This window comes from Peromyscus leucopus, chromosome 5 (genome assembly GCF_004664715.2).
Source record: "Peromyscus leucopus breed LL Stock chromosome 5, UCI_PerLeu_2.1, whole genome shotgun sequence".
Taxonomy (NCBI): Eukaryota; Metazoa; Chordata; class Mammalia; order Rodentia; family Cricetidae; genus Peromyscus; species Peromyscus leucopus.
Genome location: NC_051067.1, coordinates 55259956 through 55278811, shown reverse-complemented (window position 1 = coordinate 55278811; position 18856 = coordinate 55259956). Strand labels below are relative to the sequence as shown.

At 39.0% G+C, this 18856-nt stretch overlaps 1 pseudogene; it reads right to left on the bottom strand.

Moving 5' to 3' along the window:
• Nucleotides 1–13841: 13841 nt before the first annotated feature.
• LOC114708719 lies at nt 13842–14702 on the bottom strand (annotated as a pseudogene).
• Nucleotides 14703–18856: the final 4154 nt, after the last annotated feature.

Genomic DNA, 18856 nt, shown 5'->3' with positions numbered 1-18856 from the left:
TTATTGATTTCAGCCCTGTTTGATTATTTCCTGTCTTCTACTCTTGGGTGTGTTTGCTTCTTTTTGTTCTAGAGCTTTCTGTTGTGCTCTTAGGTTGCTAGTATGAGATCGCTCTAGTTTTTTATGAAGGGACTTAGTGCTATGAATTTTCTTCTCAGCACCAATTTCATTGTGTCCCATACATTTGGATATGTTGTGCATTCATTTTCACTGAATTCTAGGATGTTTTTAATTTCTTTCTTATATCTTTCATGACCCAGTGTTGATTCAGAAGTGAGTAGTTCAGTTTCCATGAGCTTGCAGGCTTTCTGTTCTTTCTATTGTTGTTAAAATCTAGCTTTAACCCATGGTGGTCTGATCAGGTACAGGGGGTTATTTCAATTTTCTTGTATCTGTTGAGACTTGCTTTGTAACCGAGTATATGGTCAATTTTGAAGACTGTTCCATGAGGTGCTGAGAAGAAGTTTTGTGTTTGGATGGAATTTTCTGCAGATATGTTAGGTCCATTTGAGTCACAACATTTCTTACCTCCATTATTTCCCTGTTTAGTTTTTGTCTGGATAACCTATCCATTGGTGAGAGTAGGCTATTGAAAAAATCCAACAACCCTTTATGATAAAAGTCTTGGAGAAATCAGAGATACAAAGAAAACATGTAAACATAATAAAGGCAATATACAGCAAGTCAATAGTCAACATCAAATTAAATGGAGAGAAACTTAAAGTAATGCCATTAAAATCAGGGATAAGACAAGGCTGTCCACTCTCTCCATATCTATTCAATATAGTACTTGAACTTTTAGCTAGATAATAAGGCAACTAAAGGAGATACAAATTAGAAAGGAAGAAGAAAAAGTATTGCCATTTGCAGATGATATGATCGTATACATAAACAACCCCAAAAATTCTACCAGGGAAATCTTACAGCTAATAAATACCTTCAGCAAAGTGTCTGGATAAAAGCAAACTAAAAAATCAGTAGCCCTACAATTTACAAATGATAAATTGGTTGAGAAAGAAATTAAAGAAACAACGTTCTTCACAGTAGCCACAAATAGTATAAGATATCTAGGTATAACTATAACCAATCAAGTGAAAGATCTATAGGGCAAGAACTTCAAGTCATTGAAGAAAGAAACTGAAGAAGATATTAAAAGATAGGAAAATCTCCCATGCTCATGGAATGGTGAGGGTAACATAGTAATAATGGTCATCTTACCAAAAGCAATCCATAGATTCAACACAATTCTTCACAGAACTTGAAAGAACAATACTCAACTTCATATGGAAAAAAAAGGGTAGATAAAACAATCTTGTTCAATAAAAGAACTTCTGGAGGTATCACCATCCCTGATTTACATCCCTGTAATACACCCCTCTATACTGCAGAGCTGTACTAATAAAAAAAAAAAAACAAAACAAACAAAAAAAAAAACATGGTATTGGCATAAAAACAGGCAAGATGATCAATGGGACAAAATCAAAGACCCAGACATAGATCCACATACCTCTGAACACCTGTTTTTTTGATTAAAAAAAGACAGAAATATACAATGGGGAAAAAGCATCTAAAACAAATGATGCTAGTCTAAGAGGATGTCACCATGTAAAATCATGTGAAAAGGTCCATATCTATCACCCTGCACAAAACTCAAGTCTAAGTGTATCAAAGACTCCAACATAAAACTGGATACACTAAACCTGATAGAAGAGAAAGTGGAGAATAGCCTTGAATGCAGTGACACAGGAGACAACTTCCTGAACAGAACACTAGTCAGGCAGGCACTATGATAAACAATTAATAAATGGGACCTCACGAAACTGAAAAGCTTCCTTAACACAAAAGATACATTCAAATGGACAAAAAGAAAGTCTATAGAATAGAAAAAGATTTCCACAACCCCACATCTGACAGAGGACTGATTTCCAAAATATATAAAGAACTCAAGAAACTAAACATCAACAAACCAAATAATCCAATTTAAAAATAGAGTACAGATCTAAACAGAGAATTCTCAACAGAGGAATCTCAAATGGCCAAGAATTAATAAAGAAATGTACAGACTCTTTAGCCATCAGGAAAACACAAACCAAAATGACTCTGAGATTCCTTCCATCTTACACCTGTCAGAATGGATAAGATCAAAAACACAAGCGATAGCACATGCTTTCAAGGATGCGTAGCAAGGGTAACACTCCTCCATTGCTGGTGGGAGTACAAACTTGTACAGCCACTTCAGAAATCAATATGGCAATTTCTCACTAAATTGGGAATTGATATACCTCAAGACCCAGCTCTACTACCCGTGGCCATATACCCTAAGAAGGTTCTACCATACCACAAAGACATTTGCTCATCTATGTTCATAGCAACTTTGTAATAGCCAAAAACTAGAAACAACCTAGATGTCCATCAATCAAAGAATGAATAAAGAAAATATGGTACATTTACAAAATGGAGTATTATTCAGCTGTTAAAAGCAATGATGTCATGAAAATTGCAGGGAAATGGATGGAAAAATCATCCTGAGTGAGTTAACCCAGACCCAGAAAGACAAACACGGCATATACTCGCTTATAAGTGGATATTGGCTGTAAAATACAGGATAACCATGCCACAATCCACAAACTCAAAGAAACTAACAAGGAAAGCTCAAGGGAGGATGCCTCAAACTCACTATGAAGGAGAAATAGAATAGACATCACAGATGGGTAGGAGAAGAGGTCTGAATTAGGGGTGGTAATGGGAATAGAAAGGATCAGATGTGGGGGAGTACTAGGAAAGACAACTGGAATAAGGGATATCTCTGGGATAAACTAGAAACCAATGGCAGTGGAAACTCCTGGGAGTCTATGAGGGTGACCTAATTAAGATTCCTAGCAATGGGAAACAGAGAGCCTGAACCAGTCATCTCCTGTAACCAGTCAAGACTTCCAGTGGAGGGATTGGGACCCAAACTCGGCCACATAACCTCTGACCTACAATTTGCCCTGCCTAGAAGATATGCTGGGACAAAGATGGCATGGAAATTATGGGACAGGCCAACCAATGACTGATCCAGCTTGTGACTCATATTGTGAGGGCACTCACCCCTGACAATGCTTGGAGGGCCAGGGCCCAGAGATCTAGGATAGAACCAAACATGATTGACAAAAAAGAGGGGGAAAAGTCAACGAAATGATTCTGAATGATATTCTGCTATACCCTTAGATCTTTGTCTAGCTCAGTTGTCATCAGAGAAGCTTTACCCAGCAACTGATGGAAACAGATGAAGAGACCCACAGCCAAACATTAGGCAGAGCTCAGGGAATCATGTGTAAGAGGGATTATGGGAGCTAGGGGGCCAAGGAAACCGTGGAAAACAGAATCAATTGATCTTGGCTCATGGGGGCTCACAGAGACTGAACCACCAACCAGAGAACTTGCATGTCACTGACCTGGGCCCTCTGCATATATGTTGCAGTTGTATGTCTTGGTCCTCTTGTGGAATTTCTGGCAGAGGGAATGGGTGTGTCTCTGACTCTTTCCTGCTGTTGGGTTGCCTAATCCAGCCTTAGTAGAAGAGGAGGAGCCTAGTATTGCCGCAATTTGATACCCCATGGCTGGTTGAAATACATGGAAGGTCTGCATTTTTCTGAGGGGAAAGGAAAGGGGAAATGAAAGGGGGGTAATGGGGAGGTTGGAAGGAGAGGATGGATGGAGGGTAAACTGTGATAGGTCTGGGAAAAAATTAATTAATTGATTAATTAAAAAAGAAAGTTTAATGTAAGTATTTTGGCATAAAGCAATCATTTTTCTTGCCTGAGTCAGGAAACTATAAAAGATTGGGTGGATCTGAACAGTTAAGGCTGTTTTTACTTATATACTACATGAGTTTAAATAAAATTTATTTTTAAACCTGAAAAAAAAACTATACAGAGCCCAGTTATAAAATAAAATAATAATATTTTTTAAAAAAAGCTATACCCAACTCAGTGGTCTCAAGTTGAGCTACTTCAAATCTCAGTTTCTTTCACTTCAAAGTGCCAGAGACACCTGTTTTAGTTTTCAGTTCCAACAACTTCACTTTGAGTAACAGCTCAGCTGACTTCTGACCTTCAGTTTCTACCTCCTCAGTTTGGTATTGTTTTCGGTCATTGCATCCAACTGGTTGCATTTCTCCTCTGGTGTTGGGTGGTCAATTGTCTCTATTATATCCAATGACCTAAAAAAAAAAAATCTCTGAATCTACCCGAGTTCTCACCCACAGCTGTGCTGTGGTTATTTAATCTATATTTTAATACAAAGGAATAATCCCCAATATAAAAAGAAAATTGGTTTATATTTCAAACCACTCTTCTCTCCCAACTATATTTTGACCTTAATCTAATAACTCTGTCTACCTTGAGACTTTATTAGTACACCAGTTCATTTGTGCCTTGAAATCAGAACAGAAAGCATCACTTCAATCAAGAGATTTGTGGCTCAGTTTTAAAATATGACCTCAAAGATTGCACAGTCCCCAAGCAGTACAGCTAGCAGAGCAGCAGACAGAAAGACAGCCACCCTGACTTTTCATCCTTGTCCTCCGACTCCCCCTCCCCTTACTCCTTTGTATTTTGGGAATGAAAATGTGGCTTGGTGACTTAAATTGTTTACTGCTTCTATACAAGACCAGAACTCAGTTCCCAGGACACTTGTTGAATGGGCCACAACTGTCTATGACTCTAGCTCAAGTGGACCCAAAGGCCTTCTCTAGCTTCCATAGGCACTCTCATGCTTACACACACACACACACACACACACACACACACACACACACACACACACACACACGCACAAGCACACACACACATCAATAAAAATAAAAATAAATCTTAAAAAAAATAAAATAAATGTGCTCTGTGGAGACACTGTGACAGAATCAGGATTTGTTGAAGCTACTGGAGAAATGATTTGGATTATTTCTCATTCCCACCAGAGGCTATACCCAGTGCCCCAGCAGACACTGGCCATTCCTCCTTTGATTTCCAGCAGCAATGCAAAATGGACAGAAGAAAAGAAACCCAAAAACATTGCTTTGTTGAAGCCTGCCTCTGGGAACTATTTTTCTATGTTGTTTTCTGAAAACAAGTACATACCATTTAGTATGTGTAACGCTTCTAATCAATGACCATTGGCCCTATTTTGATACCCTAAAATCATAATGCAGCATGACATGAGAGTCTAAAGCCAGGCAGACATCCCTTTCCTGTAATCGGCTACTTTCTGATTGTGTGTAAGCCCTGCTCCACAAGATGAAACCCATTCCTGACACTCCATATGGGTGTCCAAGAATCTGCAGCTAAATTTCATAGTCAAAGGTCCTGTGGAAGAACCTACTACTATTATTCTGCTAAGTGACCACAGTGCAAAGCTGATTTGCAATGATTTATATTAATGCATCCTTCTCCTTTTTTTTTCTTTTCTTCTATGTGTAGTCCAGGCTGGCCTCAAACTTGTGATCCTCCTGCCTCCACTTCCTTCAGCAAATCCTACTAGCATGAACCACCACAATCAGCTAGCACATTTCTCAGAATTTATTAGAGATGCTTTTTTTTCTTTGGTACATTGTGATCAACACAGAGACTCACAACTGCTCAAATATTGAGAACAAAAAAGTACAGAATTTTGTTTTAAATGAGATATCTATGTCATACCCCATTCTCCCAGGCCTCAGGGATCATTGAGGATGAAGGGATGAGATGGAAGGTGAAGAAATCATGTTTTCAGGACACAGCAAGGCAGTATAGCACATATACACTCACAGCAGTTGTGACAGCATGCACAAGACTTGTGCAAGCCAGAACAAACTCCCAGCAGGATGGGGGAGGGGGTCATGTAGTCTTACCCCCCTGAAGAGCTGTTGCCAACTGATAGGTACTGGAAGAGAGAGTGACAGTTTTCTTTAAGGGTGTGGCTCCTTGAAAGGTCAACCACGCTCAGGTCAATGCCAATATAGTCCAGTGGATGGCAATAAATTGAACTCTGGTTTATTTTGTTTGGTTGGTTTGGGGTTTGTTTGGTTTTTATAAGAACACAATGTTGGCTGGGTAAAAAAGTTTAGGCACATGTTGGAGTACTTGAAAGGAGTGAATGTAATTAAAATACATCATATGAAATTCTCAGAGTTCATTTTTAAAAGAAAGAGATGGAAATAAATTATATTGTTTATACCGAAAACAAAAAAAGAGAAAAAAGGGTCACTTGCATGTTGTAAAATACCTGAAAACATTCATTCTAATTTCTACCACACAGGTAAGATTTCTGTTTTTTCTGTTTTTATGTTTTGTTTTGTTTTGTTTTTTGTTTTTTCGAGACTGGGTTTCTCTGTGTAGTTTTGGTGCCTGTCCTGGATCTCGCTCTGTAGATCATATTGGCCTCGAACCTACAGAGATCTGCCTGGCTCTGCCTCCCGAGTGCTAGGATTAAAGGAGTGCACCACCACTGCCCGGCCAGTTGATTTCTTAATGCATGTTATTTGAGTCACTATAAATTTCCCCTCAAATCTGGGTCAAGATTGCCCTGCAAAATTTGTTTTTGTTTAGCTCCGTTTTTCTATATCCTAACAATCTTTCTACAAGTAATAAAGAACAATGGTATTGTTTATTGCTCTCATTTCTCCATAGCTTGGAAGTCCTGGAGATTCTTACCAAAACAAACAGAAAGATTTAAGAAATTTTTGAAGAATAAGAAAACATAAAGAATATTTGACCAATTTACTATACACAAATATATCAGTATGCTTTATATACATATATATATATATCAGAATATTATATGTGTGTAATTTTCACTGATATAAATTTGTAACACGGTACCATACTAATAATTTTACACTGGGCAGAGAGAAAATTTTTGTGGTGGGAGTGGACCAGGGAAGAGATAGGAAAGGAGTGGGGGTGGATAAAAGTGAAAGCCTGAAGCTAAGTTACAAATTACAGAATTTTACTATTGTTCCTGTGATCTATGAAACTGGGTTTACCCTGTTGCACCAGCCCCCTTTTTATATAATTTAAGTAATCCCTTGGTTAAGCATACTTGCTGCTCAAGACATTGGCTGCATTTCATTTCATGTGATGTCCCTCCTGTAAAGTAAGGGACTCCCTAGCTCAGCCTCACTAGACAAGTAATGGATTTTGAGAGTCACCTTTCACCACTTGTAGACCATCTCCATTCAACTTTCAAAAAATGTCATATTCACTATTCACAGCGTTTACTTCAGGATCTGGAACAAACGATTTGTTCTGATGGTTGATTTTTAAAGCTCTTCTTTGTCATGCACTGAGCAAATCTCTTTTCCTGGTTTGTCAGTGTTTGCATATGTTACTTTTGTTCACTGAATAACTGTGAAGAATTATAATTACAAAAATGATTAATTCAGTGAAATCCTATAGCTAGAAGGGGGAATTGGTAGTGATCATTAATTTATATGATCTTGTTTATCCTTATGATTGATTCAGTTCATATCTCATGGGCTTACAGATTTTCCTTTTTTAAATTTTTATGTTTTATTAGCTGAGTGATATGTATATGAATGTGTTTGTTTATGTGTTTCAATTATCATTCATGATTTAGAATGTAGAACAATATGACCTTGATTCTTTTGCATGACCTTAATTTTCTCATCCACACAAAAGGATGATCTACTAATGCAGTTCTGTGGGCTTTCGCTCTTAATTTGTCTTGCATGCGGCTAGAAACTGTAATATATTCATTTGATGTCCTATGGTATGAGTGTGGGAGTATGTTGATGATGTCAGTCAGGGCTTGCTTTCCTTATGTGACAATGTCATCTTGAAAGAAAATGTCCTTAGGGATGGGTAGATGTCTCGGTTGATAGACTAACAGCTGAAGAAGCATGGAGTTCTGAGTTTGAATCCCCATCCCTTACTTAAAATGCAGGTGCTTCCATGTGCTCCTGTAACCTCTATGCTAGGTAGCAGGAATAGGATGAACACTGGGGTTTGCTGGCCAGCCAGATTTGATGAATTTTAATGCTGTGCTTTCAGTGAGAGACCCTTTCTCAAAGGATAAGGAGAATGACTGAGAAAAATCATCCAGGGTTGACCTCTACCCTCTAAACACATGTGCATATGTGAGTGCACATACCACACACATACTCATGCACACATGAACAGAAACTCACACACACACACACACACACACACACACACACACACACACAAAATATACACCCAGATACAGAAAAAAGAATGCGTCCTTCACTGATCTGTGGAGAAACATTTCATTAAGTTCCCTATATTCTCAGGATATTCTTGAGCAATTATTATATGATTTACTTAGAAATATCCAAAATATTCCTTTCTAGTTGTTACTTTAGTTTCTATTCCTATCAACATGACAATTGTAGAGAGACCTCCAACAAGATAATCTTCTAGTAATTTTTTTTTTTTTTTTGGTTTTTTGAGACAGGGTTTCTCTGTGTAGTTTTGCGCCTTTCCTGGAACTCACTTGGTAGCCCAGGCTGGCCTGGAACTCACAGAGATCCGCCTGGCTCTGCCTCCCGAGTGCTGGGATTAAAGGCATGCACCACCACCGCCCGGCTTCTTCTAGTAATTTTTATGAATTTAAATTCTGAAAGAAGTATTATTTTTAACTGACAGCTTTAGAAAATAAGTTAGTTGAAAAGCCTACAAACAGCACTGTGGACAGAGTTTATACAGATGTGTCCAAAATACATTACACTATACTTAATGTGCACACATGTTCACACACATGCACTTACACACACTGTCCTTCACAATTTCATTATATATTACTACCTCTTTATTCGTAAAGAGACAGTGAAATCACCCTCCATAGCTCTCCATTTTATCATAGCTTCTTCATGGATAAATGTTGCAAAAGCCATGGTCAGAAAGTTGTCTCAGATACTCTGTGTTTAAATTGTTATCTACTGTCATCACAACCCAGGTTAAACTGCCTTCGGAATCTTCACCAAAGTCTCACCAACATGGCTGCTTACACATGAACTGAACAAGGGTAAGGAAGACAGACATGCGATCATGGAAGGAGGAATGTTCATGAGGACTCAACCCTACATAAAGAGTTAAAGGCAACTAAGGAAAGCTGAGGGCAGAAGTTTTCCCCAGGAAAGAGTGCACAAATTAGTTATCCAATACCAAATTCAGCCCTGAAGGCATACCTATAAGTAATGTTACATGTGTGTATTACATACTTAGGAATATAAAAACATATGTGTAACAATTAAATTTACAAACCATGAAATTAAAAGGGTAAGAGGAAGCATATATGGGAGTATTTGGAGGTAAGAAAAAAGAAGGGATAAATAATGTAATTATAATGTCAAAAACTGCTAAATAAAAACAGAGAAATGTAGCAGGAATCTTAAAAGTTCTTATTAATAACATCAAACCCGAGGCGAGTTATTGGGGTCCATGCTGGTAGATCAGAGAGACAGAACAAGCCACAGCTATCTCACCTTGCCAGATCCTCAGCTGGTCCTGTTTCCTCAGACTGGAAGCTTCTGGGTCCTCATCCCAATGGCTCTCAGCTGAATTGCTGCTCAAAAGCCTGAATGCTCAACCAGCCAAAATCTTAACCAGCCAAATGCTTCTAGTTTCTCTTCCTCACGCCTTATATATCTTCCTGCTTTCTACCACCACTCCCTGGGATTAAAGGCTGGCTTTCTGGGATTAAAGGCGTGTCACCATGCTTGGCTATTTCCAATGTGGCCTTGAACTCACAGAGATCCAGAGGGATTTCTATCTCTGGAATGCTAGGATTAAAGGTGTGAGTGCCACCATTTTCTAGCCTTTGTATCTAGTGGCTGTCTGTTCTCTGACCCCAGATAAATTTATTAGAATACACAATACCACCACAGAGAAATGTGGAAGAAATGGCCAGTTTTCTATTAGTTTCTTACCACAGGCAAGTTATCTACCTTGTTGAGTGCCACTGTTCCCGTCTGTGAAATGGAAGTAAAACTGAACTTAAGAACCCACAAAGATACCATTGATCTTGTTTCGTGTTGTCCATCTGCTGTGGGGAATGAGGTCTGCTCTTCAGAGTGGTTTTTATACCCAGTGAGACTCTGTTGGAGAGAACATAGTTTTCATTTGTGACTGGTTATCAATTGGAGATAGCTTCTGGGTTAGGGGCAGGGGATTGTGTCCACTTCTCTCAGTGCTGGTACTACATCTGACATTGACCCACACAGGTCCCATGCATGTGTCACACTCTCTGTGAGTTCATATGTGAGTTGGTCCTGTTGTGTTTAAAAAGCCTTGTCTCCATGGTGTCCTCCATTCCCTGTTGCTCTTGCCTGCTCTTCCTCAGGGTTCTCTGACCCATGAGGGATGGATTAGATGGAGCCATCCCGTTTAGGATTGAGCGTTCCAATGTCCCTAATTCTCTGCATATTGTCTGGTTGTAGGTCTCTGTATTTGTTCCCATCTTCTATTGCAAGAGGAAATTTTTATGATGGTGACTGAGAAAGGAACTGCCCTATGTGTATAGCAGAATGCTGTGGATATCGCTCTATATAAATAAAACACTGATAGCCAGTGACCAGACAGGAAGTATAGGCAGGACAAGGAGAGGGGAGAATTGGGGAAACAGGATGAAGGAGGAGAGACACTGCAGCCACCGCCGGGATAAGCAGCATGTAAAGACGCTGGTAAGCCACCAGCCACGTGGCAAGGTATAGATTTATAAAAATGGGTTAATTTAAGATATAAAAAGAGTTAGCAAGAAGCCTGCCATGGCCATACAGTTTATAAGTAATATAAGTGTCTGAGTGATTATTTATAAGTGGATTGTGGGACCGTGGGGCTTGGTGGAACCTGGAGAAAAGCCCTCCAACAACAGCAGAACATTGTTGGGGGTCCTTTCAGAGCTACATTCCTTTAGCAGAACAGTAACATTTGCTTTTCCCCTTGATCCTTGGCCTATCCAAACAGGTTCTTAGTCTCAGGTTCTTGGCTATGCAAGCAGTGCCAGGTATGGGTTTCATCTCATGGAGGGGACCAAAAAAAGGATTTATTTTATTTATTTTATTTTATCTTATTTTGTTTTATTTTTTTTTACCTTGCAGGTCCCTTATGTATATATTATGATTCCAGTTCATGTTTTTAATGGGACTCCTGTGTGTATGAACATGTGTCTCTGTGTCTATATGTGTGTCTTGTGCTTTTTCTTGGGCTCTTTGTGTTTGTTTGTTTCGTTCTTTCTGGTTTGTTGGTTTTTGTTTTCTCTTACTTTGTTTTATTATTGTTCTTTAGATGCCTGTGTTTTCTAAGGAGAGACAGGAAGGACATGAATTTGGATGGGATGGGAGTTGGAGAAGATTTTGGAGGAATTGGGGAAGATAAATTACAAGCAGAATATATTGTATGAAAAAATATTTTTTCATTAAAAGAAAAAATAGAAGAAAAAAATGAACTTATGACTGAGTATGTAGCTAGTGGTACAGTACTAACTCAGCATGGAGTTTTAACCCTAGTAACACAAACCCACACATATGCACATGTATATACATAGACACATATTTATTGTGTTTATATGTGTATATACACTTATTATACATATATATTATATTACATATATATATATATTACATGTTTATACTATTGGGATTCATTGCAGTAATGCAGTTTCTCAGCATATAGAATTTAAATCATGAGTAAATCTTTCTGTGTTTACTGTTCTTTGTGGGTCATATCATCCTGAAAGAGAAGACTCTGATGTTGTAGTGACTTTCCAGTTGCACTAAGCTTTGTCAACTCCCATCTGCTCATGTGCTTTGCTGATATCAAGATGGTGGTTGAAAGCAAAGCTCTGCCTTTTGATGTTAAGTTCAAGTCACAGCTTCAAAGTGACAGAGTATGATTTTGCTGTTCAAGGCAAGATGGGTGCAAAAACAAATAAACCTAAATTAATCAACAGATATACACAGAAAGAAGATGAAAGCAGATTGGTCATAAACTGACAAAATGTTCTGATAGAATTATCTAGAAAAATGTAAGCAGTCTATACTATGCTGTCCAATTCAGGAGCCACTAAGCTAAAGTACTGAAAATACATAGATTTTTAAAGAAAGGAAGAAAGCTGTATGCATGAGAACCATTCTGTAGCTCTGTGCCCAGAATGTCTGGCCAGTCCTTTGCTGTTAAGTCATTTCCCAACCTTGCTCAGCCCAATCATCTGCTGTGTTTATATCCATCTCAAGATCTATTATTGAATCCTGGAATTATGGTTCTAGATCTGGCATGATCTGCTTAACTCCAAGAGCACCTTGGAAAAGACACTGTTCCTTGCCATTCAGTTGATTGCTGATTTCTAGGACAGTGCTCTGAAAAGCAATGCACACTGACTTAATAAACAATCAGGCCTCACATTCCTGCCTATGAACATCGATTCTGTGGTGTCATCAGTACAATAGCTAACAACACTCATCTTCAGGGAGTCTTTGATTCCAAGCCCTTATTCCTTCATCCACCTGTCTACTCCATCAAGACACTATCATTTTAGTATTGTGCTCATGAGGATAGAAAGTGTTTGTCTATATCACTCAGACATCTATTTATAAGCTTGGAATTTTTTCAGTGCTTCCTACTTACTTAATGATAATATTCCAGATACATCGGTCATTTATTGATAGAATGCAATTTGGTAAGATTTAAGTAGCATGCAATGACCTTGCCTAAAAACTAAACAAATTCACTATTTACTTTCCAAGAATCATCCTGTGACATTACTTTTAAGTTATTCAAGTGCCAGAAATCTTCTTGTGCTTTTATTTCAAGCTGATGGGTATTATTTTTAGTAAAAGAAGAACCAATAAACTAAGAGATGGGAAACCTGGATTATCATTGTCCCTCAAGAATGTTATCTTATAATTCTAACATAAATTAACAGAAGAAGAAGTGTTTTTCACTGTAGAATGATAAGAGAGATGTGAACTACACAGAAGATTTTGAATGTATCTACAGTGTTCAATTGTCAGGGACAAGGACAGAATCTCTAGTTGTCCTGGAACTCACTGTGTAAATCAGGCTGGCCTCAAACTCACAGAGATCCACCTTCCACCTACCTCTGCCTCCTGAGTGCTGGGATTAAAGGTGTGCACCACAACACCTGGCAACATTTAGCTTTAATCATAAAAAAGATAAATCTTTGCTATGATTAAGAAATTTAGATGGCAAAATTGTATATGTATCGGGGATTAAGTTTATATTTTTAAGCATATAATTACTTTGTAATGGACCAACTGCTTAGAGATAAAATACTAAATATAGAATTGAGACACCTCAGCAATTTTCAGAAACATAATGTGGAGACTCTCTGCCCTATATTACTTTGTAAGTACATCACCCAAGTGCATACTATGTTTTCTTAATCAACAAAATGACTTGAATTTGTTCATATGCGGGTCAAACTTTTTGTTTCATCCTTCTGCTTGTGTTAAAGTAACTTTAAATAAGCTACAGTGAGGTGATATGTAATTTAAAAATATTATTTTATTAACTATATTTATAAATTCAGGTTTGGAGGATTCTCTTTCCTAAGTTAATAATTTGACAAAAGTGTTAACATGTAGAGGTTTGCTAAGTCCTTTCTCTTGAGACTGCTGTGCATTGTACATGGTAAATGCCTTCCAATATTCACTAACTTGATCAACAGTCATTTTTCCCTTTACTATTTTAATCCCATATTGTTTATATTGAAGATAGTATTTCAATTCTTCATTTGTAGAAGAAAATTATCACACTGGAAAAATTTCTGTATAGAGAGGATAACAACCAGATTTGCCAGCTAAGAAGCTATTTCTGGGATTGTTGGGAGGTGAGTTATTCTGTAGTAACTGTGCCTCAGTTGCCGGGCAGTGCGTCCAGACACGATTCACTTCAACTTCTGAACGTTTGACTTGGAACACTTGTTTGATGAATACTCAGTTAAACACTTGGACACAAGCTCTTGCCAGAAGGTCAAATCTCGGCCATTTATCTTGGAATGTTTCTGAATACATTCGATTCCTTCTGTTAACTCTACATACTTTAGTGCTTGGATCTCCAAAGCAATGATAGACAATGCCAGCACAGAAGGCTTTGCCTTAGAAAATATGATCCTGCAGTGGCATGCCTTAAGTTGGGCTTCTAGTCTTTCAAAATTAAGATCGTTCCTCCTTTCAAATGGCAAGTTCTCTTGAATGAGTGAGTAATAGAGTTGCAGAAACTGAAAGGCAGTAGTAGCTTTGACTTTCCAACATACTTTCTCCAACACAATCTTTTCCATTCTCATCAAGTCGGAAACCGTGAACCTATACTGACTTATTCGGATCAAATCAGTAGCCAATGGGACATTCCTTTCCTCTTCTATCGCTTGACAGCCAAATAAAAGCAGCTCAGTCCAACACACCCAAGAAGCTTCGCCTGTATCTTCATTTTAGACAAGAATCTGTCCAGTAAATTCACAGCTAGGGAAAACATCTCCGTGTCGAAGCCAAAGAACTAGGTTAGACTGAGTAGGTCTTTCACTTCTAAGTCCCTGAGTCTTGCAGTCATTCTGAGGCCATTATCATGTGCCGACTCAATTAGTTTCAAGCCGCAGACCTTTGGCTGACATCTAGACTCCTGTTTCAACAGGGTGTTCAGCTGGTATAGCAGTTTCTGAGAGTCAGTTGTCAGTACCTCTATCATCTTGACAGCCACAGCTCCTCCGAGATGGTCACCACCCTCCCCAGTCCTGCTCTCAGCTCGCCCTACGTGCCCGATCCTAGAGGCCGACCAGGGGAACGGACTGGTGGGCGGGCAAGCGAGCAGAGGCCCGGGGAGGGACAGGCGTCCTGGGTAGCGGGTCCCACAGCGCCCTGATTTGGCGCGGCGTTCCCGGGGGTCATTGTCCCTCAAGAATGTTATCATAATCCTAACATAAATTAACAGAGGAAGAAGTGTTTTTCACTGTAGAATGATAAGAGAGATGTGAACTATACAGAAGATTTTGAACGTATCTACAGTGTTCAATGTAATTGAGACAGACTTACTTCTGAGTGTTTAACTCTTAACTTTATTTCAAGAGCAACTGAAACACCACTTTCTCCTAAATGCCTTTTTTCATATGCCTCTCTTCTCTACCATTGGTCTTAGTCTACTTTGAAAAGTTACAAAACAGTCTCTTTGTTCTTGACAAGTTGGTATATATCTCACATGAGCAACAGCAAATAGGTAAGTGTGTGTGTGTGTGTGTGTGTGTGTGTGTGTGTGTTTGTACTTACCAAATACGTATCATATTTGAATATGAATCATAGAATGTAAGAAATAAATTATACATCTCTCTCTTTCAGTAGAGCAACAGACTGCACCACGAATGGAACTGATACCCAATAATGACTGGGCAGCTGCCTCAAACTCCTACCACCATGCTTTTCCTGCTGTGATAGACTGTACCCCATCAAGCTGTGAGCTACAACATAAATTCTTCCTTCCTTAGGGTGATCTTGAGGAGTATTTTTGTCACTACAACAAGTAAAATACTGTGGTGGTTTGAAAGAAAATGACCCATAAACGAGAGACTATTTGGAAGTGTGGCCTTTTTGGAGGAAGTGTGCCACTGTGAAAATGGGCTTTGGAGGTCTCATATATGCTTAAGACAGTCCACTTCCTGATGCCTTATGACCAAGATGTAGCCAGCACTATGTCTGCCTGCATGCTGCCATGTCCTGCCATGATGATAATGGACTAAGCCTCTGAAACTGTAAGCTGCCACCCCAGTTAAATGTTTTTACTTTGTAAGAGTTGCAGTGGTAATGGTGTCTCTTCACAGCAATAGAAAACCAGCTAAAACAAATACCATTCCTAAAAATGTGAAATGGTAGATAAACTATCAGCATATATGTCTAACCTGAGTGAGAATGTGTCTCATATGCAGAGATAGATAGTTTCTTAAAACTATTAACAAATGTCTTGGAGTTGTTCTGAGCATTACTTAGTGCAACCATTAATCCAGCCCCTGGCACACAGCATTCACTCAGTAGGTGGTCATTATCACTTTGACCTGCGGCCTGCCTTCCACTAATCCACATATAGATTCGGAGTCATGTGCCACTCAAAATAGAAGCTTAGAAAATAATTTTTGATATGAAGGAATTGAATGGGCAGTACTGATATGACACAAACACCAGGGTTTGGTTTTGGAATAAGAGATTGATCAAATTCCCCTGAAGCAAATGCAGGAGACATTTTACTTTGTTTGTAAAATCTCATTATAAATGCACAAACAGTAATCATAGTGAAATATTGCAGGGACAAGGGGCCATACGGAATACATTGCCAGGAATAAAGGAAATGAGAAAGGAATACTCTGACCACAGTTATGTAGGAAGACATTTTGTGCTTTAGACGATGTAAAATACAAACCTAAGTTTCTATTCTCTTGGTCACTGTTGAAACCATGGCTACAGAATCATGGTTCAGAAGTGTATTGCTAGAGGTATTTTGGTTTTGCTCCTTCATGATGTAAAAAGATAATAATGATGAGAGATATTTTATAATGCATTCTACGAGGATATAAAGGGAAATGATTACTGGATTCCATGTGTGATTTAATTTCCCATTCTCACTGGCTTTGGCTAAAGTATCTGGAAAGAAATGAATGTTATACCCAACAGGGCCTTCTCCAAAGCTGCTGACAGAGTGGGTGCTATGGCAGCTCCCTTGATCAAAGATGAGGCAAGGTTTTCAAGCAATTCTTCCTTCACCTGGTTCGGCACTTCTTACTCTAACTATGGTGAAATCATTGAGAAAAACAACAGAACAGCTTGGTTGTAGAGTTTTACAAACTTGCCCAACCAACAAACATATTTATAAGATGACAGTAAAGAGGAATATTTTCATGCTGGTAATGTTTTCTTAAAAAGGAAACCCACCAGGGCAGGAGAGATGGATCACCAGTAAAGAACTCTCATTCCTATTAGAGAGAACCGGATTGATGCTCCCAGCATCTAGTCTAGCAGCTCACAACTACCTATAACTCCAACTCCAGGGGATCCATGTCCCTTGCCTCTCTAGGCACAGGCATGAGTGTGCACATACACAGAGACACAGACCCATGTACACATAATTCAGAAAGAAAAGAAACTCATTGAAGATGCTCCTTTAGGAATAGGTATACTTTATTCCTTATTGTCATATTTTATTCACTTATTTAATTGGATGAGTCAGACATTAAAATTCCAAATTGGATCATCATTATGCATGGGATATTATCTTCTAATGCTCTCTGAACTAAATAAGATACAGAGACCATTTAAATTTTTACTTTCCCTTGTGTCCTGTGTATTCTTTATTTTTTCTGACACCTCTTCTCACAACTGGGGAGGCAAAGATTTTATAAGCTAAAATGCCTCATTACTCCCAAACTTTGAAAGAGGACCAGAATTGACTTATGGGGGAGATGCAATTGAGCGACTTGGATGGGGAAACTATTGAGAATACTTGTAGAGCTCAGAGCTAAATGAATTCCCAGCAAAAGTAGATGGGACAGGTATGAGTGGTGTCCGAGTCCTCTGGGTCAGTTTCCAAACTATGGTGGCACATACGTGAATTTCCAGCTGTACAGCACATGGCAAATAGCAAAGTGACATATACCAAACATGACATACCAAAGTGACACTGTGTGTGACTATCCTTCATTCTATTGACTGCTCCATAAAGGAAATGTTTAGATGAGAACTACTTCTAGCAATACAAACAGCCAAAGACATCTACCTAGATGTCAGGTCTGCCCTGACAAGTGCACTGTATGTGAAACCTGTGCTTTGTTCCTATTAGGATGCACAGCCTGGCAAGGCACATTGCATAGCTATTAAATGAATGGCAAAAACTGAAACCCTACAGTCAGAGGAGAAAGAAATCTAGTGTGCTCATTCATAATGCCTGCAGCTCTCAGAACGCATTCCATTGGCTCAGCTCTGGAAAGGAGAACAGGATGCTGGGCCTCCTGGGGCTCATGCTTTAAGTCCTTCCCCAAGTCTGTCTTGTAACTGGCTTGTCTTTTTCCAGAAATGTCATCTCTCTTACTAAGGTCAACCTGGTCAAGCTGCTGGAGCAGAAAACGCATGAGGACTGCAAGCACAAAAGCCAAAGATGAATAACCAGGCACCAGGAAGAGAAAACAGGGGCAAAGGTGGCAGTGTGCCTGGGAGGTCATCAGCTGCGTTAACAGAGAGATGCCTTTCTCCGGCTGCTGATACCTCCTGGTTATCTTTGTACTCTGGCCCGTGCAGTGTTCTTTCCATGTACTAAGGACTCCTGATTGCATGTTTTTGAAAAGTATTAAGTCATTAATTTTCTTATAAGACATCTTTACGGGTACCTCAAGCCAAAGAATGGTACATTTGGAGCCAAGGGAATTGAAAGAGAGAAAGAAATAGACTGCAATGTACCTAAAGAAGATGAGTAGAAATAGACGGATCAGGAGATGGCTGTGATTGTTTCAGTGTGTGTGTGTTTGTGTTGGGGTATTGATACAGTGTGTTTGTATGTGTGTGTTGGTGTAGTGAGGGGGATGAAATGTGGGTGTTGTTGCAGTATGTGTGTGTTGGTACATTGGGGAATGCAGTGTGTTGTGGGAGGGCAATGCATATGCTGGTACAGTGTACTGTATGTGTGCATGTGTGCTGGTACAATGTGTGTGAGGGTACTGTGTGTGTGTGTGTATGTGTGTGTTGGTGCATGTGTGTGTGTTGGTATATTGGGAGGTGCAGTGGGGGGATACAATATGTTTGTTCTTACAGTGCATGTGTAAAATGTGTTTGGGGTACAAGGTGTGTGTGTTGTGGTTTCTGATAATATAG